Source organism: Pinus tabuliformis, chromosome 6 (assembly GCF_031772625.1).
Source record: "Pinus tabuliformis cultivar Carrire ecotype Pingquan chromosome 6, CPIR1, whole genome shotgun sequence".
NCBI classification, from domain to species: Eukaryota; Viridiplantae; Streptophyta; class Pinopsida; order Pinales; family Pinaceae; genus Pinus; species Pinus tabuliformis.
Window position 1 is genome coordinate 861179886 of NC_142292.1, and position 18757 is coordinate 861198642.

Genomic DNA, 18757 nt, shown 5'->3' on the forward strand with positions numbered 1-18757 from the left:
ATAGCCTTATTTCACTAGAATTCTTTCTAATTGGGACCAAGTTGGAAACCCAAGTGGAATGTCTAACTTTAAATATGATCCGAGCATCCAACAACTTTCTCAATTCCTTTTGGATAAGGGGTTCCAGTGTTGGATGAACTTTTCGTAATTTCTGCTAGAAAGGCTTTACCCTTTCTTTTATAGGAATGACGTGCTAGATAATATGAGTTTCATATGTCTTTAAATCATTGTATGTCCATGCAAATACATCATGGTATTGTTTGAATAAATAGATAAATGTTTGTCATTCCTGTGGAGAGAAACACTTACCAAGGTTTACATACTTCAGATCTTCTTGTGTTCCCAGATTGACTTGTTTTGATGATAACTTGGAGCTTTGAGTCTTTGTGTTGGTTGGTCCTCTAAATAGATTTTTCAGGTCATATAAATTCTCCAAGGATACCACACCCTTAGGAATAATGTTTCCTTTTGTTGCATGGGATTTCTCCTGCAGAGCCTAATTGTGTTCATCCTCATCTGTGGCAGCATCTTTGAATACATATGCATTAGCCATAAAGTGGAGTATCTATTGGTCGTCATTGAAAACACGTAAATTAGTGACATTATCTCGCACATACGGTTTATATATAATTTCAATACAAAAAACCATCTTTAAATGGCCACATCCTAGCAGTTGCATTTGCTAATGCATTTGCTGCAATATTTCTAACTCTAGGAAAAAAAATAATACTAAAAGCTTTGAAAGGATTAATTAAAAGCCATACCTCATGCTGGTTTTCTTTTAGTTTCAGTGAAACACAATGTATAATATAATGTGCCTTACGAGTGACCACCTCTGAGTCACAGATTACCTTAATAATGTCTACCTTCAAGTCAATAAATTTCTTTAATCCAAGTACGATTGTTTCATATTTAGCAGTTTTATTAGTACAATCGAACTCTAGATGAAATGAATAGATATGCTTCCTGTTGCATGGGTCTGTGAGTACACAACCAACTCCAGAGTTGTCTTGTGTCTTTGAACCATCAAAATAAAGAGTCCAAATATCTTGAGCTACTAAAGTAGTTCCTATACTATTTTACTATTATTACTATTATTATGTACATATATATTACATGATTCATTTGCACCAATTGGAGAACAAGGAAGGAGTTCTAGTTGTGTATTTGGTGGAATGGGTGATGGTTGTGCCTAGTAACACCTGAGGTCAGTTTCAAGGAAACAATTCCCAAATATTAGATCAAAAAAGGCAACAAACTCGTTCTAGCCCTCAAGTGGTGTCACAGTGTGTTCCATATACATATCACCTCCCACTCGATTATGGTTATTCCTACCCTTATATGGAAGCCATAAATGTGACTAGTCTGTCACAAAATACCCTTGCAATTTTCTAGAACAATCTCTGCTAAGGAGTACACCACATTCTTCTAGGATGTCCACAATTACAATATTTATACATTGATGAAATCTATCATATTTTGATAATATAATGATCATAATCTTGAGTTCACCAATAGCTTGGACAAGAGATTTTTCCAGTTGAATAATTTTTGCATTGGTTTTGTCCCATTTAGCATTTATTTTCTTTGCAACAGATAATGGAATTACATTTATAGATGCACCAAAATCGACTAAACAATTATGGACATTATAATTAAAAATTTCAAAAGTTAATAAAAATGGAGGGCAAAGAGTGTTAGCTTCTAGTGTTACAACATTGACAACAAATTCAAGGGAACGAAAAGACTTACCAGAAACCTTTTGAGAGGAATAAGCTTTACCACTTGATGAAGGTTTCGAAAAGGCTTGAACAATTAGTTCACATTGGGTTGCGATCTTTGCGATCTCATAGATAGAGATATTGGCGTGCGTTCTTCTCGAATATTCAACTATATTATAATCAATCATTTCACCTCTAGCATACAATTTTGAATTGTCTAGAGGAGTGACTTTATTTGAAACTTCTAAAGTGTTGGAATTACTCTTATTGTTGGAAGAAGTGTTATTGGAATTAGTTGCATTTCTAGACTTACTCTTACTACACAGGGGAATAATACTAAAGGATGGAGCCTAATAGAGAAGTAATAGTACTACCCTAATGGAGTTACTAATGAAAGTTATTGTAACTAGTTTCATTTATAGACTTACTCTTATTGAAAGGCTGAAGGATGGAGGCTTTAGGCCTTCAGGGTGCAATCATGTGCTCAAGAGGCCCAAGAGGGCGCATGGTGCAAGTCTAAAGGTTGAAGGGAAGAGCTTCATGCCTTTAGAGTTCACTCATGTTCTTCAGGGGTCTGGAGGGTGCATGGCACATTAGGCAAGGTTGAAGGGTAAATATTAGGGCCTTCAGGGTGCACTCATGTGCTCAAGGAGGGTGCACTTCTTTGAGTCGAACAAGTGCACTCAAGGAAGACTTATTCTATTGAAGGGTGTGGTTCATAGCAAGGAAGGGGAAAGATTCTTAAGGAGTGCACTTTTCACTCTTGGAGGGCACATGGTGCACTTCTAAACAACGAAGGATTCCCCGATCAAGGCTTCAAAGTGTGCTTATGCGCTCTTAGCCTCAATGGGTTTTCTTTGAACTGGAGATTTGTCTATGTCTAAGATATAGGGAAAGGGAAGAACAAGATGAGTTTAGAAATAAAACCAAGTGGACACCCTTGGAAGGTGTTGAAGCCTAGAAAATAGTTGCCTCAACATGGGGGAAAACCACCCGGCCCAGACCTTGATTAGCAGCTTCTTTTCCGTTTGGAGTAGTGACTATGACTGGGGATAATGAGACCAGTTTCCCAATATGTTTAATGCTCGTGCTAAATGGGATGATGTGTGATGTTTTAGAGTAACCTTTAAGCTAACAGTAATCTAGTCTAAATTAATAAATCACAAATGTATTTAACTTCTAATTTCTAAAAGCTATCTAATCATAATATACCCGAGATGAACTTGATGTATGCGATATACAATAATTTCTAAAAGCAATTGGTAATAAATATCATTTAATTATGATTAACAGTGAATCCATTTTAACAATAATCGTTTCGTATAAAAAGTTAGCCGAAACGATTGTGAGAAATATATCGCATAAATAATTATTCATATATTCAGCGTAAAATAAAGATCATCATCATATAGAAGTGCAATAACGATAATCTAAATTCAAACTTTCATACATAAATAATTCGAAAAAGAAATGATTGTTTAATACACAAGTAAAAAGAATTACAAGATAAAAGTACCATTTATAATACGTCCTACTCATGTGTTTCAACAATATTGATCTATCTTCAATCCATTCAACATCATCTAAGAGTACAAAAGTGAAATTTCAGTAGAAGATTCTAAGTCAGATAAAAATAAATTATGTTCTATATATTTCACCAGAACATCTTCGAAGGGACAAAAGTGCATGTTTTGAAGAGATTTTTTGATAAAATTCTGGACCCCTCTCTAAATGCATGAGAAGGGTTTAAATACTAAAACTATAAAACTAAAAATAGATTATTACAAAAATAGTTGAGGTTTAAATGACCTGCCTCAATTTATGCAAAAATAAAATCAAAATTAAAGTAAACAAGGTGACTAACTATGTTGCATTCGAACCTTCAGATCACAGATATCCACCATAGCCTTCATTTGTGTAGGTCGGTCGACTTCAGCTTTCAACTGTCCATCGAATACGGCATTGGTCAGTGTTCGTGCCATTTTCTCGGCAAAAGTGGTTAGGCATCGCAGGGTAATCCATTGGCTGTGAGGCTTGACGAAATGTTGCCAATATGGCTCCCAGTCTAGCCTGGTCATTTGCCTTATCACTTCTGCTTTTTCCTTCGCTGCATATTTCCACTGTTGTTTGAGATGTTTCACATCTAGAAGGAACCCTGGATGGACTCTGCAACTAGATTGGCACCATGCAAATTCTCATTGATATTTTCTATGATAATGTTTGTTGTTTCTGCCACGTCCAATGTTTCCTTTTTTGCTTATTTAAGCCGAGAATCCTAGCTTGCAAACAGAATTTCCTTATGTGATTCTTCTAGCTTGGGTAGGTCGACTTTTCGTCCCTCCTCTGTATTTTGCTAGGCGATGTGATCAAAGACCTTTTTAAAGATCTCATCATATTCAAGTCGCATTTCTACGACATGACTTATCAGTTTATCACTTGTTTCGCAATAAGATTTCCAGTGTGAAATCTTTTGGCATAGTAATTCTTTCTGATGTGTCAACTGGGAATTAAGTCCGAGTGCTTCAACAATAAATTGATCAATATTTGGATTGTCTTTATGAAGATTAGTTATTGCATGCACCTGTGCTTCCTTCTTGGCTAAGTTGATTCGATGTTCTATTTGCATCTATTCAAATTCTTGTTGAAGCTTGGCCAACTGTATCTCTGCCTGCTGGTCAAATTTGACTTGCTGTAATTGTTGCTCGAGCGAAATTATTTTATTTTCATTTTCTCTAAGCAACATTTGAACTTCTATTTCTTTGTCTATGGTCATTGTAGCATAGGCACTTGCAAACTATGAGAGTCTAGTTAAGTTGGCGGATGGATCGACAGGCGAGTCCTTCCATAGAACATCCATTAATTCATTTTCAGGGGTAGTAGCAGCTATAGAGTCCAATTTTCTTTTATTTCTTTGCCTTTTCACCATGGCCTTATGTTGTGGGCTATAGAATACATCCAGAGGGAGTATTTCTTCAATCTTCATAATTATCTCGGAGGTGGGGGTAACAGGGATATGCTCTACTTCTGGTTCATTTGCAGTTTCTTCCACTATAATTTCCAAAGTTGTCTTCCATTGTAGCATTTGTAACTCTGGCACCTGTTCCTCTATATTGAGACTTTTATTAAAATTATCCCACTCTTCCTCTAAATCAATTACCGTGGGTTTTATTGGTTGTGCAGAGCTAGTAGGGATTTCAACCTGATTGCTACCTTAAACTTCTTCAGCTATATTTTGTGTAGATTGTGCAATATCCTCGATGCTCCTACTTTTTCCATTTTGTGATGAATGTCACGATTCCTCGATAGATTTTTCTTGAGACTGCTCCAGAATCAAATTTGGAGTTTTCTTTAGAGTCACATTGTATAGTCACGCTGGGAGTAGGCTCCCTTATTGGTTCAATTAACAATTGGTCCAATGGGACCATTGCTAGCGTTCTTTCTCTGTAACTATAAAACTTTTCTAGATCTTCTTGGTCAAAAAGTAGTTGTGCCATGTGTTTCACCTCTACAAATGTGTTTTTCTGCAAAAAGATATCATCAAAAGCATCTTCCTCATTAGTGAATACTTTTATTTTCACCATAGTGATGAAATTTTTTACTGTGCCAAATAGGTCATACTATCGTCTAGGTAATTTGGGTAATTGCAGAGATAGCATGTTCTCTTCTTCTTTGAACGCGTGTCCCCGATCGTGTAGTGCAAATGCTCCACACTATATAGGGAATGCAGGGAAAATGGCCTTCTTTGACTCTTTCAGTGTATGGTTCATTCCGCCTTCACTAGCTGTCTGGTAGGCTATCTCCCTAGCCATCAATTTATCTGGAACATCGTATGGGAGGATGTGGGGGGAGGTGATGCTGCCAAAAAATTTGATATATGTAAATGTTTCCTCCCCGAACCATCTAGCCACTGGGAGGATGTCAACTTCAGCTTCTTGGGAAAACCTGGGGGTGTCTCGATTATAAAGTCGCTTGTAAATAGGGATCATAACTCCATGGCAAAACTTGAAAAAATGTGGTTGAAAATTGGATTCCCACATGACCTTGTGGTACATGTGAAGGAGAATTGGATTGTGAACAGTCCATTTCCATCTCATAATGGGGAACTTTGAACTAAAACAAATAGCATCCATAACATAGGCGCTCATAAAAATGGAGGGTATACCCTCGAAGCAATACTTCTTCTCCTTCTATACTCGATAATTATTTTTGCTAAATTATCTAACAATATTTAGGCCCAATTCATGATAGTTGCGTTAACAACTGCTTCTATTAACAGCAACCACTCCAGGCAGAACTTGGTAGTATCAGGTCTACCAAATAATCGACATAACATAGCCACAACAAAACTATAAGGGGGACAAATAGATGCAGTAGTGTACATACCATTTTTGTCTTTCTTGATTTTCTCTTCATTATTCGACCAGGCGCGGGTGCAATCTGCTGGGTCGTTGTTCTCTTTAGCAAAATTTTCTACGAATTTCCTATTGTAGATGACCTGTGGCTCTGGTAGGTGGTACATAAGCCGTAAATTATCCGGGGTAAAATATCTTATGACCCCTTGGCTTCTTGTCTTGAATTCTTTGTTTGAAATATTTGCTTCATCGATAACCCATTTTACCATGTCGGTATAAGGGATTATCTTCAGCCGAGCAACTATGTGGTGCAAAAAATAGCAAGACGTCTCTAACATGGAAGTGTCTGAGGAATCTTGTCTGTCAACTGTAACATTTGTTTCCATAATCCTTGGCTATTCCTCCTCCAGTATGTTGTACATAGCCCCCCATGTAGAGGTTCCCCCCTCTCTGCTGCATGTGGTATCTGTGAACAGGGGAGTCATATTTGTCTTCTCAAAGGCTATAGCCTTGCCTTTCTTCCCTATTTTTCTTAGTGTTCTACTCTGCGCGTTTTTCCTAAAATGAATAACAACAACTATTGGACACTCAAAGATGAATGTAAAAATGAAATAAAGCAGATAGCTTGTAAAGGTGGTAAAAGATGCATTATTTGAATGCACATAACAAGATATTGTATCAAGCTAAATGGCTGTTCACACATAAATGCAGTTATTTCCCACTAATGCCCACTAATGAGTCATTATCCCTTAGCTTTATTGCTCATAAATGTTTGTGCTGAAAAATAGGACGAAAGCTTCTAGGTTGGCAAGCCATTATACTACGATGATAGCGATTGTGCAATTTGCGAAGCACAAGATGTACCTTTTAGCATTCTTACCTCCTACTATGTGTCTGCGAGATGCAAGATGTGAGATGTCCATTTGTTGTTTCATGTATGGTTAATCGCTAGGTTCATCCTATGCAATAGACTTGACGGACTCGAAATATTTTCTTTTAATACTCTAAGGTGTGGATCTGGGCACGAACTGCATTTCGCAATATCGTCTTGTGGTAAGTGCAAAGTGTTTTCTTGAATACCCAAAATGCGATGCGATAAAAGTCAAAGCGCCATTGTGGTTTCACAACTCGCAAATCTTGCTATATCGTATTTAAGAGAGAACTCTTTATGGGTCGTGTTATGCGATGCGAGACTTAAGCCTAAAAAGCTTAAGGACTTCCATTTTCGTCGGATTTTATGATAATTTAGACCATGGAGCCCTTATTTTAAACGCTTTGCTTGATTTTGGAGGCTTTTTTAGAAAGGTCCTTTAGTGGGTTTTAGACATGCTATATATAAAAAGGTAAGTCTTTAGTAGTTCCCAAAAAGGTTTTTGATTGTTATCTTTGCTTTATTCAAAAAATAAAAGAAATGACTAAATGCTAAGTTTTGTTTTTTGAATGAAAAATTTTAAAGGGTCCCCATTTAGTTAATGTAACGTTAACTACTATTATTAACAAATGGGGGGTTGTTGAATACCACAACAATTGGCGATTCACTTGGAAGAACCAGTTATCTCTGAGAGTTTTTTGAAATTTCTAAGACTTCCAAAATAAAGATAGTTTTGAAAATAAAACAAATTCTATGGAATATAAGGTAAGAATTATTGCTTTCGTAATAAAACAATCATCTACCTAACTACCATTCTTTTGACTATTCTTTTTTTATAAAAAGTAACATTGTCTACATCAGTCTTTACTTGGTTTTTTAAAGATAAAGCCATGAGTCTTCCCCCATATTGGTTTTTTGGTTTACCCCATTGTCGTAGGTAGAGCCTCTGCTTCCAGTAGGCATTCATAGCCTCGACAGGGTTACCTTTTAACCAGCAATGACCCATTATTCCACTCAAATCATAATGCAATTTTAAAGATAATCTTGTAAGTATACTTATTTCTTCCTTTATTTTATGAAGTAATTCATTTGTGGCTTTAGTTTTTCATCTGTATTTCCTAAAGGACAATGTCTTGGTTTAGTGGCCAACATTGAAAACTCTATTCACTTGATTCATAACTTAAATGAACAAGCCGGCTCGTGATGAGACCCCTTGTCTTTTGATTATTATAATCATAAGCCATTACCCTATTTTGATATGCAGTTTTGGTAATGTCAGTTCAGTTATAATCTTATGATCATGGTAAGCCGACTCTTAATGAGACCTCTTATCCTTTAAGTTTAGGTATATTTTAGAATTACACTCTAAAAATGAAAACTAACTAAGTGGGGAGGATCATTGGCCCCTTAAGAGCTTCTAGATGACAGTTGTAGAGTTTTTAGAGATGCCTTTCTGGAGAGAGACTTTGCTTTGTATAGATACTTTTCTAGACTGATATAAAGGAGTAGTTTCTCTTTTAAAGTTAAGCTTCATCAAAATCAGATAATTAAGGAGGAAGACAGTCAATTTAAAAGCAATCAAACTTAACTATACATTTCATATGTGAATATTACTTTCATAAAAATCTTTACTTATACAAGCGAAAAGTCAAAATTGAAAAGAGACTATCCTTTATAAAACCAAAAGTGAATGATTTTGAATTGGTATTATTATTTCTAAAGAAAATTTTAACGATGGGCAATAATATATAGTGAATAGAAGAGATTATCTTCTATGGAAAGTATTTCTTTAGGGCCTGTCCATTAACAGGTAGAGATTTTCTCTTACTTGATAAATCTTGTAATAGAAAAGTTGATGGGCCTAACTGTTCCACAATCCAAAATGGGCCGAGCCACATTTGTTGGAACTTAGTATGCTTACCTTTCTCTTCATGGGCTTTATCCCATTTTAATACTAGGTCTCCAATTTGGAAAGATTTTGATGCTACAAAATTTGAATCAAAGGAGGCTTTGACTAACTACTGATGATGTGCATGCGTCATCCTGACTTTTTCCCTTTCCTCTTCAAGCTTAAGAATTTGTAATTGTCTAACCTGCATAGATGAGGAAGGGGTTTCTCCAATGAATTAAACTAAGGCTAAGGAGGGAATGGCTACGTTTGTTGATAAGACTGCTTCTTTCCCATAGACCAAATTAAAAGGAGAAGTGTCGATGGAGGCTTTCTGAGTTATTCGATCCGCCCATAGAGAAAACACTAAAGACTTATGCCAGTTCTTTTGGCCTTGGTCAACAATACGTTTAATGATCCTGATGATATTTTTGTTTGTGGATTCGGCTAGTCCATTTCCTTGTGGATAATAATTTATCGGATACTTAAGCTTAAAACCTCTTTTAAGAGAAAATTCTCTCATAGAATTGCCTGAAAAATAAGATGCATTATCAAAAATTAAAGCAGATGGTAAGCCAAATCTGGTGATGATAAATTGATCTATAAATTCAATAATATTTTCTGAATTAGCTACCTTCATTGGGATTGCCTCCACCCATTTGGTGAAATAATCAGTGGCTGTAAGAATGTATCTATGTTGTTTAGAAGAATGAGGAATGGTCTCACCTATTTCATCCAATACCCAGTGTTCAAATGGTTGCTCGATTTTGACGGGTTGTAATGGTAGCGTGGGTTTTCTCTGTCTTCTAGTAGTTGTTTGACAATTCTTACATCTTCTTACAAACCTGTGTACATCTTTGAACAGAGTTGGCCAGTAATAGCCGGCATGCAGGATTTTATGTGCCGTAGTGTCACTTCCAAAGTGATTGCCAGCTGATCCATCATGAAGTTCCTACAACACCTTTTCTGCCTCAAGTTTTTCAAGACACCTAAGTAAAATAGAATCATAATTTCTTCTAAAAAGTACATTGTTGACAATCTGATATTGCCTTGCTTTTAATCTCAAGGCTCTTTTCTTTGTGTAATTCAATTGGGCTGGTGCATATCCATTTTTCAAGTAAAATATGATATCAGCATACCTTGATTCTATGTCATTGAGGCTTACCTCATAGATTTGTACATCGTCACCTGAATGCTGCAACTATGATAGATTTGAAGCACCCACCAGCATCCTGCAAAAACATTGACCTTTTGCAATTTTAACTGGTTTAATTTCTATGTCATATTATTGCAGGGTAGTGACCTAGTTTTCTCTCTTTTCTCCTACGTCCCTTTGCATTAAAATATTTCTTACTGCTGAGAAGGGTACTATGACCTTAGTGTGGGTCTTGAGGAGAAAAGGTCTAAAGTGTTTTATAGATTTGAAATCAACAAGAGCCTGTTTATCAACATTTGAGTAATTTAATTCAGCTCCTTTTAAATTGGAGCTAAAGAAAGAGATTGGAGCTTCAACCTTATCTTGATTTTCTTGTGTCAATATGGCTACATATGATTTCTCAGAAGCGAAAGTATATAAAATGAAATGATTGGAAAAATTTGGGGTTGCTAGAGATGGGGCATTAATAATTGCTTGTTTTATCAAGCCAAAAGCTTCATGTTCTGAATGTCCCCATTTAAACAAAGAATTTTTCTTTATCATGGATTGAAGAGGTAAAACAATTCTTGAGAAGTCAAGGACAAATCATTTAACAAAAATTATTTGACCTAGGAAAGATTGCATTGATTTCTTGTTATGTGGTAAATGTATTTCATAAATTTCTCTAATTATGTCAGGGTCAATATGAATTCCTGCCTTGGAAACAATGAATCCAAGGAGCTATGCTTCACTTAACATGAAAAAAGACTCTTAGATGATTACTGTATTTTTTGGAGTATACTGTTATATCATCTAAGTAGATCACTATTGATTTATTTACCAAACCTTTGAAGGCTATATCCATGGCTCTCTGAAAAGTAGCACTAGCTTTGATCAGTCCAAATGGAATCTTCTGATAAGCATAAGTGCCCCATTTTGTCCTGAATGTAGTTTTCATCTAGTCATCTAGATATACTAAAATTTGGTTATAACCTGAGAATCCATCGAGGAAAGACAGTAGTTCAGAGCCCGCTACTGATTGCAAAATATGTTCCATAGGAGGTAATGGGAAATTGTATTTTTGGCAAGCTTTATTGAGGTTGCGGAAATCTATACATATCCGAATATCACCATTCTTTTTCTTGACTCATACAAGATTGGAAACCCATTGGGAGTGTCTGATAGGAAAAATAATTTTGTCTTTTAGCAGTTTATTTAGCTTAGATTTGATTTGACTTTCTAAATTAGGATGGATTTTCCTCAATTTCTGTTGAATAGGTCTTTCGTCAAATATCATAGGAATAGTGTGTTGGATAATAGAGGTGTTGTATGTCTTGATATCTTGATAGTTCCATGCAAAGATACTCTTATATCTTTTCAACAAACTTATAAAAGCTGCTTTTTCGTCTGATGTAAGACCTAGACCTAAGTTAAATTTTTGAGGTTTTAAATCAGTCCCAAGATTGATCAATTCAAACCTCAGAGTTGAACTTTGAAGTTTTGAATTATTCGGTTAAATCTGTCTTTGAGATCATATAAATCTTCTAACTTAACTACGGACTTTGGTATAACATTAATGACCATTTTTTGTTTAAGTTGGTTATCATGCTGGTCTTCATCAACTATCTGGTTGTCGTATTATCCTTCTAAAGTTAGGAAGATTATGATATCTAGATCGTTATTAAAGACTCTCCAGTTGGTGATATTATCAGGGATGGAAGGCCTAAAAATTAATTTGATGGAGAATCGATCTGGGCTATAATATTATGGAGGGATAAGCTTGGAAGCGACATTAGCTAGAAGATCGGCACTAGTATTCTGGATTCTTGGGATAGGGGAGATATTAAACGCAATAAAGTGGAGAGTCAGATCTTGAACTAACGACTGATAATGTTTCAAGTGTCTTGATAAACAATGTATAGTGTTTCTTACCTATTTTATGACAATTTCTGAATCCCCGAACACTTGGAGGTATTTTACATTAAGGCCAATTGCCTTATACAGAGCTTAAACTAGTGCCTCATATTCAGCAGTATTGTTGGTGCTATCAAATTCAAGTCTGCATGCTAGCATAGTTTTCTCCCCCTCTAGGCTAAATAAGATGCAACTTGCTCCTGCTCCATCACTGGATTTAGATCCATGAAAAAATAATTTCCAAAATAAAGATTTAACTACAGGTTTACCTACAAAATTTACACATTTAGAAGTGTCTATTTCGGAAAAAATTTCAATTTGAGAGACAATAGAGTTTTCTAAGAAAGGTGAAGTATGAGCATTAAAATTCCCTAGAAATGACTCTATAGAATAATTTCCAATGATATTGTTGCTATATGTAACTGGTTCATCTTCTCCTTCTAATTCTGTCACTATGAACTTCTGATGTTTGTCGCTTTCAACCCTTATTTGATTTGGTTTATCGTTATAGAGAAACCACAGGTGAGACTAGTCAGTTGCAAAATAACCATGAAGTTTTTCTGACCAGTCTCTACTAAGGATTAAACCATAGAACTCAGGAATGTCAACTACAAGTATGTTGATGACTTGGAAAACTTTGGGGTTTGATGAAAGTTTGATGGTTACTTGATTAAGTTCCCTAACGAATTCGACTTGAGAGCGATCTAACTGAACTATTCGTACAACAAATTTCTGAGGCTGAACATTCAAATTCTCACAAAATGTTCTAGGAAATATTTTAGATGAAGCTCTGGAATCAACCAGACAGTTGTGTAAGATTTTTTTAAAGACTTCAAAAGTAATAAGAAAAGGCGGAGTGTGTGATTTTGATTTTCCTCCAATTAAAGCTATATCAGTTGGATTTATTTTATTCAAAGAAGCACTAGGGGGTCTTCCCATTTCTTGGGTAGCTTGCAAGATTATGGCAGCAGGAAGTGGTGTAGTAGGTACTACTTTAAGTTCTTTCAGAAGTAACTTCTGCTGATGTTTCAATTTGCTAAGCTCATGAAATGTAATGTTTGCCCTAGTTTTCTTCATACCAGCGATAATATTATATTCCATTTCATCAGAAACTATTAAGGTTGTAGATGAAGGAGAAGGATCCAATTTAGTAGGTGTTGGCTAAGTGGATTTTGGTACATATTTCTTAACTATTGCTTTATCCCTATGGGGTGTCATTGAACCCTTCTGTTTAGGATTTTTTCAATGTGACAACTTGACAGGATTTTTATTTCGGGTAGCGACAGGTAAGGCTTCTTGATTTTCTTCATCGGGAAGTATAAAATCCCACATCCCTTGTAACTCTACTACTTCCTCCTCATCCGTTTGTTCTTCGCTAGGTGAAACTTCATCCTCATCTGACTTGACATTTGATATGGCATTTGGAGGCTTAGGATCAGTAGGAGAATTATTTTTGAATGGTCTGAAAGGTTTTTTAGAGGAAGTCTCTGCTACCTGTTTCTTAATATCAACCATTTCATTAGACATGGTTTTGAAGACTTTATGTAATCCTTCAAGATCAAAAGGATCTTTCGGTGGTTTCTTCTTAGAGTCATCTCTAAAGGTTACTTTCTTATATTTCTATTCTTCTAATGCATTTCTTTTTTCGACAGCTAGGATGTGTTTTTCTACAGCTATTGCCTCTTTCATATTTTCTGCCAAGGTTGGTTTGGTAGCTCTATCAACAAAGATAGCTGTGTTTGACGGTAGAGCAGAGATGTACCACTCATTTTGGACTTCATCGCTAGGCTTAGATGCCACTAATATTTTATTCAATAATTTATTGAAGCGAGAGTTGAAGTCTTTGATAGGTTCTCTTGGCTCAGCTTTCAAATTGGAGAGATCATTAATTAAGGTAGTTGTAGATCTATCATCTCCAAACTTTGTTAAAAATTACCCTTGAAAAGCATTCCAACTATTAATAGAACCCGATGGTAATGAAAAGTACCATAATCCTGCTACTCCTTGCAAATTATATGGGAATATTCTTAAAACTGCATCTTCCTCCCTTACTTGATTCAAGTTAATGGACAACATAAAATTATTTATATGTTCCTCAACCAATAGGCCATTATCAAGATTGAATTTGGGCAGCCATTTTTTCGGATGTGCTGGTAATTGATGTAAAGTAGAAGCTATCCTAAGATCCCTTGGGTGTCTCCATGGCCTTGGAGGATTTTGTGGGGGATTTTGTGCCATTTCTGGTATGTGGGTAGGGGAAAGTGTTGCAATAGGGTTTGAAGGTGATTGGGTAGAGGAGGATATAGCTCCTGTACCTATGTGAATTACAATCTGGAGTGGTGAGATGGATGATTGATCTTGTGAGGGTATAGATGGGATGGATGAAGATTATGATAAAACCTCGTTGTGAGATTCAGATGGTGTCTTCTTAGATTTCTTCCATCTTGGAGGAGGAAATTTAAACAAAGGTATTCCGAACTTTTCTCTCTGTGCTCTAGTTAACGGCCGAGATGGAGTGAACTAAGAAGTAACACTATCCTGAGATATCTCAAATCCTTCTTGTGATATCGAAATCCAATGTAATTTGTGAATCAAACATTGAACTTCAGGGGCTTCGGTAAGAGAAGAAAGCTTTGGATCGATTGGGTTTTCAGCAACGGGTTGTATAATATCCTGTACAACTTCTTGCTTAGGGTCAGGGGATTTAGAATACTTTTGAGAAGTTGGAGGAGAGGGTGTGGGACTTTTACTTTTGGAATGGCCTGTTAATTTGGACTTACTTGCCATTCATAGTTCTGGCCCTCCTTCTAGCGCAAAAATGTCGAAGCCTCGAAAATCGTTGCCTCAACATGGGGGAAAACCACCCGGTCCGGACCTTGATTGGTAGCTCCTTTTCCGTTTGGAGTAGTGGCTACGACTAGGGATAATGAGACTAGTTTCCCAATCTGTTTAATACTTGTGCTAAATGGGATGATGTGTGATATTTTAGAGTAATGTTTAAGCTAACGATAATCTAGTCTAAATTAATCAATCACAAATGCATTTAACTTTTAATTTCTAAAAGCTATCTAATCATAATGTACCCGGGATAAACTTGATGTATGCGATCTACAATAATTTCTAAAAGCAATGGGTAATAAAGATCATTCAATTACGATTAGAAGTGAATCCCTTTTAACAATAACCGTTTCATATAAAAAGTTAGCCAAAACGATTGTGAGAAATATATCGCATAAAGAATTAATCATATATTCAACATAAAATAAATATCATCATCATACATAAGTGCAATAACGATAATCGAAATTCTGACTTTCATACATAAATAATTCGAAAAATAAATCATTGCTTAATACACAAGTAAAAAGGATTACGAGATAAAAGTACCATTTATAATACGTCTTACTCATGTGTTTCAGCAATATTGATTTATCTTCAATCCATTCAACATCATTTAAGAGTACAAAAGTGCAATTTCAGTAGAAGATGCTACGTTAGATAAAAATAAATTATGTTCCATATATTCCACCAGAACTTCCTCAAAGGGACATAAGTGCATGTTTTGAAGAGAGTTTCTAATAAAATTTTGGACTCCTCTCTAAATGCATGAGAGGGGTTTAAATACTAAAACTGTAACTAAAAATAGATTATTACAAAAATAGTTGAGGAGGTTTAAACGACCTGCCTCAATTTATGCAAAAATAAAATCAAAATTAAAGTAAACAGGGTGACTAACTATGTTACATTCAATCCTTTAGATCACAGATATCCACCATAGGCTTCAGATGTGTAGGCCGACCGACTTCAACTTTCAACTGTCCATCGAATACGACATCAGTCAGTGTTCGCGCCATTTTCTTAGCAGAAGTGGTTAGGCATCGCAGGGTCATCCATTGGCTGTGAGGCGTTGACCAAATGTTGCCAATATGCCCCCCAACCTAGCCTAGTCATTTGTCTTATCACTTCTGCTTTTTCCTCTGTTGCATGTTTCCATTGTTGTTCGAGCTGTTTCACATCTAGAAGGAACCCTGGAATGGACTCTTCAACTAGATTAGCACCATGAAAATTTTCATTGATATTTTCTATGATAATGTTTGCTACTGTCTCCACGTCCATTGTTTCCTTTTTTGCTTCTTTAAGCCGAGAATCCCAACTTGAAAACATAATTTCCTTATGTGATTCTTCTAGCTTAGGCAAGTCATCTTTTCTCCCCTCCCTTGTATTTTACCAGGCGATGTGATCAGAGACCTTTTTAAAGATCTCATCATATTCAAGTCGCATTTCTACTACTTGACTTGTTAGTTTATCACTTGTTTCGCAATAAGATTTCCAATGTGAAATCTTCTGGCACAATAATTCTTTCTGATGTGTCAACTGGGAATTAAGTCTAAGTGCTTCAGTAATAAATTGATCAATCTTTGGATCGTCTTTATGAAGATCAATTATTTCCTGCACCTATTCTTCCTTCTTGGCTAAGCTGATTCGATGTTCTATTTGCATCTGTTCAAATTCCTGTTGAAGCTTGGCCAACTGTATCTCTGCCTTCTGGTCGGATTTGACTTGCTGTAATTGTTGCTCGAGCAACATTATTTTATTTTCCTTTCCTCTAAGCAACATTTGAACTTTTTTTTATTTGTCTATGGCCATTGTAGCATAGGTTCTTGCAAACTGCGAGAGTCTAGTTAAGTTGGCAGATGGATCGACAAGCGATTCCTTCCATAGAACATCCATTAATTCATTTTCAGGGGTAGTAGTAGCTATAGAGTCCAATTTTCATTTCTTTCTTTTCCTTTTCACCATGGCCTTATGCTGTGGGCTATAGAATACTTCCAGAGGGGGTATTTCTTCAATATTTAGAATTATCTCGAAGGTGGGGTAACATGGATATGCTCTACTTCTGGTTCATTTGCAGTTTCTTCCACTGTAATTTCCAAAGTTGTCTTCTGTTGTAGCATTTGTAACTCTGGCACCTGTTCCACTATATTGAGAATTTTATTAAAATTATCCCACTCTTCCTCTAAGTTAATTACCATGGGTTTTATTGGTTGTGCAAAGGTAGTAGGGATTTCGACCTGCTTGCTAGCTGAAGCTTCTTCAGCTATCTTTTGTGTAGATTGGGCCGTATCCTTGATGCTCCTACTTTTTCCATTTTGTGATGAATGTCGTGATTCCTCGACAGATTTTTCTTGAGACTATACTCTAGAATCGGATTTGGAGTTTTCTTTGGAGTCGCCTTCTATAGTCACGCTGGGAGTAGGCTCCCTTATTGGTTCAATTAATAATTGGTCTAATGGGACCATTGCCAGCCTTCTTTCTCTATAACTGTAAAACTTTTCTAGATATTCTTGGTCAAAAAGTAGTTGTGCCATATGTTTCACCTTTGCAAAGGTGTTTTCTACAAAAATATATCATCAAAAGCATCCTCCTCATTAGTGAATAGTTTTATTTTCACCATAGTGGTGAAATTCTTGACTGTGCCAAACAGGTCATACTGTCATCCAGGGAATTTGGGTAATTGCAGAGATATCATGTTCTTTGATTCTTTGAATGCGTGTCCTAGGACGGTAGTAAAAATGCTTCGCACTATACAGGGAATGTGAGCCAAATGGCCTTCTTTGACTCTTTCAAAGTATGGCTCATTCCGCCTTCACTAGATGTTTGGTAGGCTATCTCCCTAGCCATAAATTTATCTGGAACATAGTATGGGAGGATGTGGGGGGAGTTGATGCTGGAAAAAACTCTGATATATGTAAGTATTTCCTCCTTGAACCATCTGGCCACTAGGAAGATGTCAACTTCAGCTTCTTGGGAAAACCTGGGGGCATCTTGATTATAAAGCCGCTTGTAAATAGGGAGCATAACTCCATGGCAAATCTTGAAAAAATGTGGTTGAAAATTGGATTCCCACATGACCTTTTGGTACACGTGAATGGGAAGTGGATTTCGAATACTCCATTTCCATCCCATAATGGGGAACTTTGAACTAAAACAAATAGCATCCATAACATAGGCTCTCATAGAAATGGAGGGTAAACCCTTGAAGCAATACTTCTTCTCCTTTTATACTCGATAATTTTCTTTGCTAAATTATTTAACAAGATCTGGGCCCAATTCATGATAGTTCCATTAATGACTGCTTCTATTAATGACAATCACTCCGAGGACATAACATAGTCGCAACAAAACTATAAGGGGGACAAATAGATGCAGTAGTGTACATATCATTTTTGTCTTTCTTTATTTTCTCTTCATTATTCGACCAGGCGTGGGTGCAATCTGTTGGGTCGTTGTTCTCTTTAGCAATCATTTCTATGAATTGCCTGTTGTAGATGACCTGTGGCTCTGGTAGGTGGTACATAAGCCGTAAATTGTCTGGGGTAAAATATCTGATGACCCCTTGGCTTCTCGTCTTAAATTCTCTATCTGAAATATCTGCTTCATTGATAACCCATTTTACCATGTCGATATAAGGGATTATCTTCGGCCAAGCGGCTATGCAGTGCAAAAACGAGCAAGTTGTCTCTAACATGGAAGCGTCTGAGGAATCTTGTCCGTCAACTGTAACATTTGTTTCCATAATCCTCGGTTGTTCCTCCTCTAGTATGTTGTACATAGTCTCCCATGTAGAGGTTCCTCCCTCTCTGCTGCATGTGGTATCTGTGAACAGGGGAGTCATCTCTGTCTTCTTAGAGGCTACAACCTTTCCTTTCTTCCCCATTTTTCTCAGCGTTCTGCTCTGCTCGTTTTTCCTGAAATGAAGAACAACAACTATTGGACACTCAAAGATGAACGTAAAAATGAAATAATGCAGATAGCTTGTAAAGGTGGTAAAAGAAGCATTATTTGAACGCACGTAACAAGATATCATATCAAGAT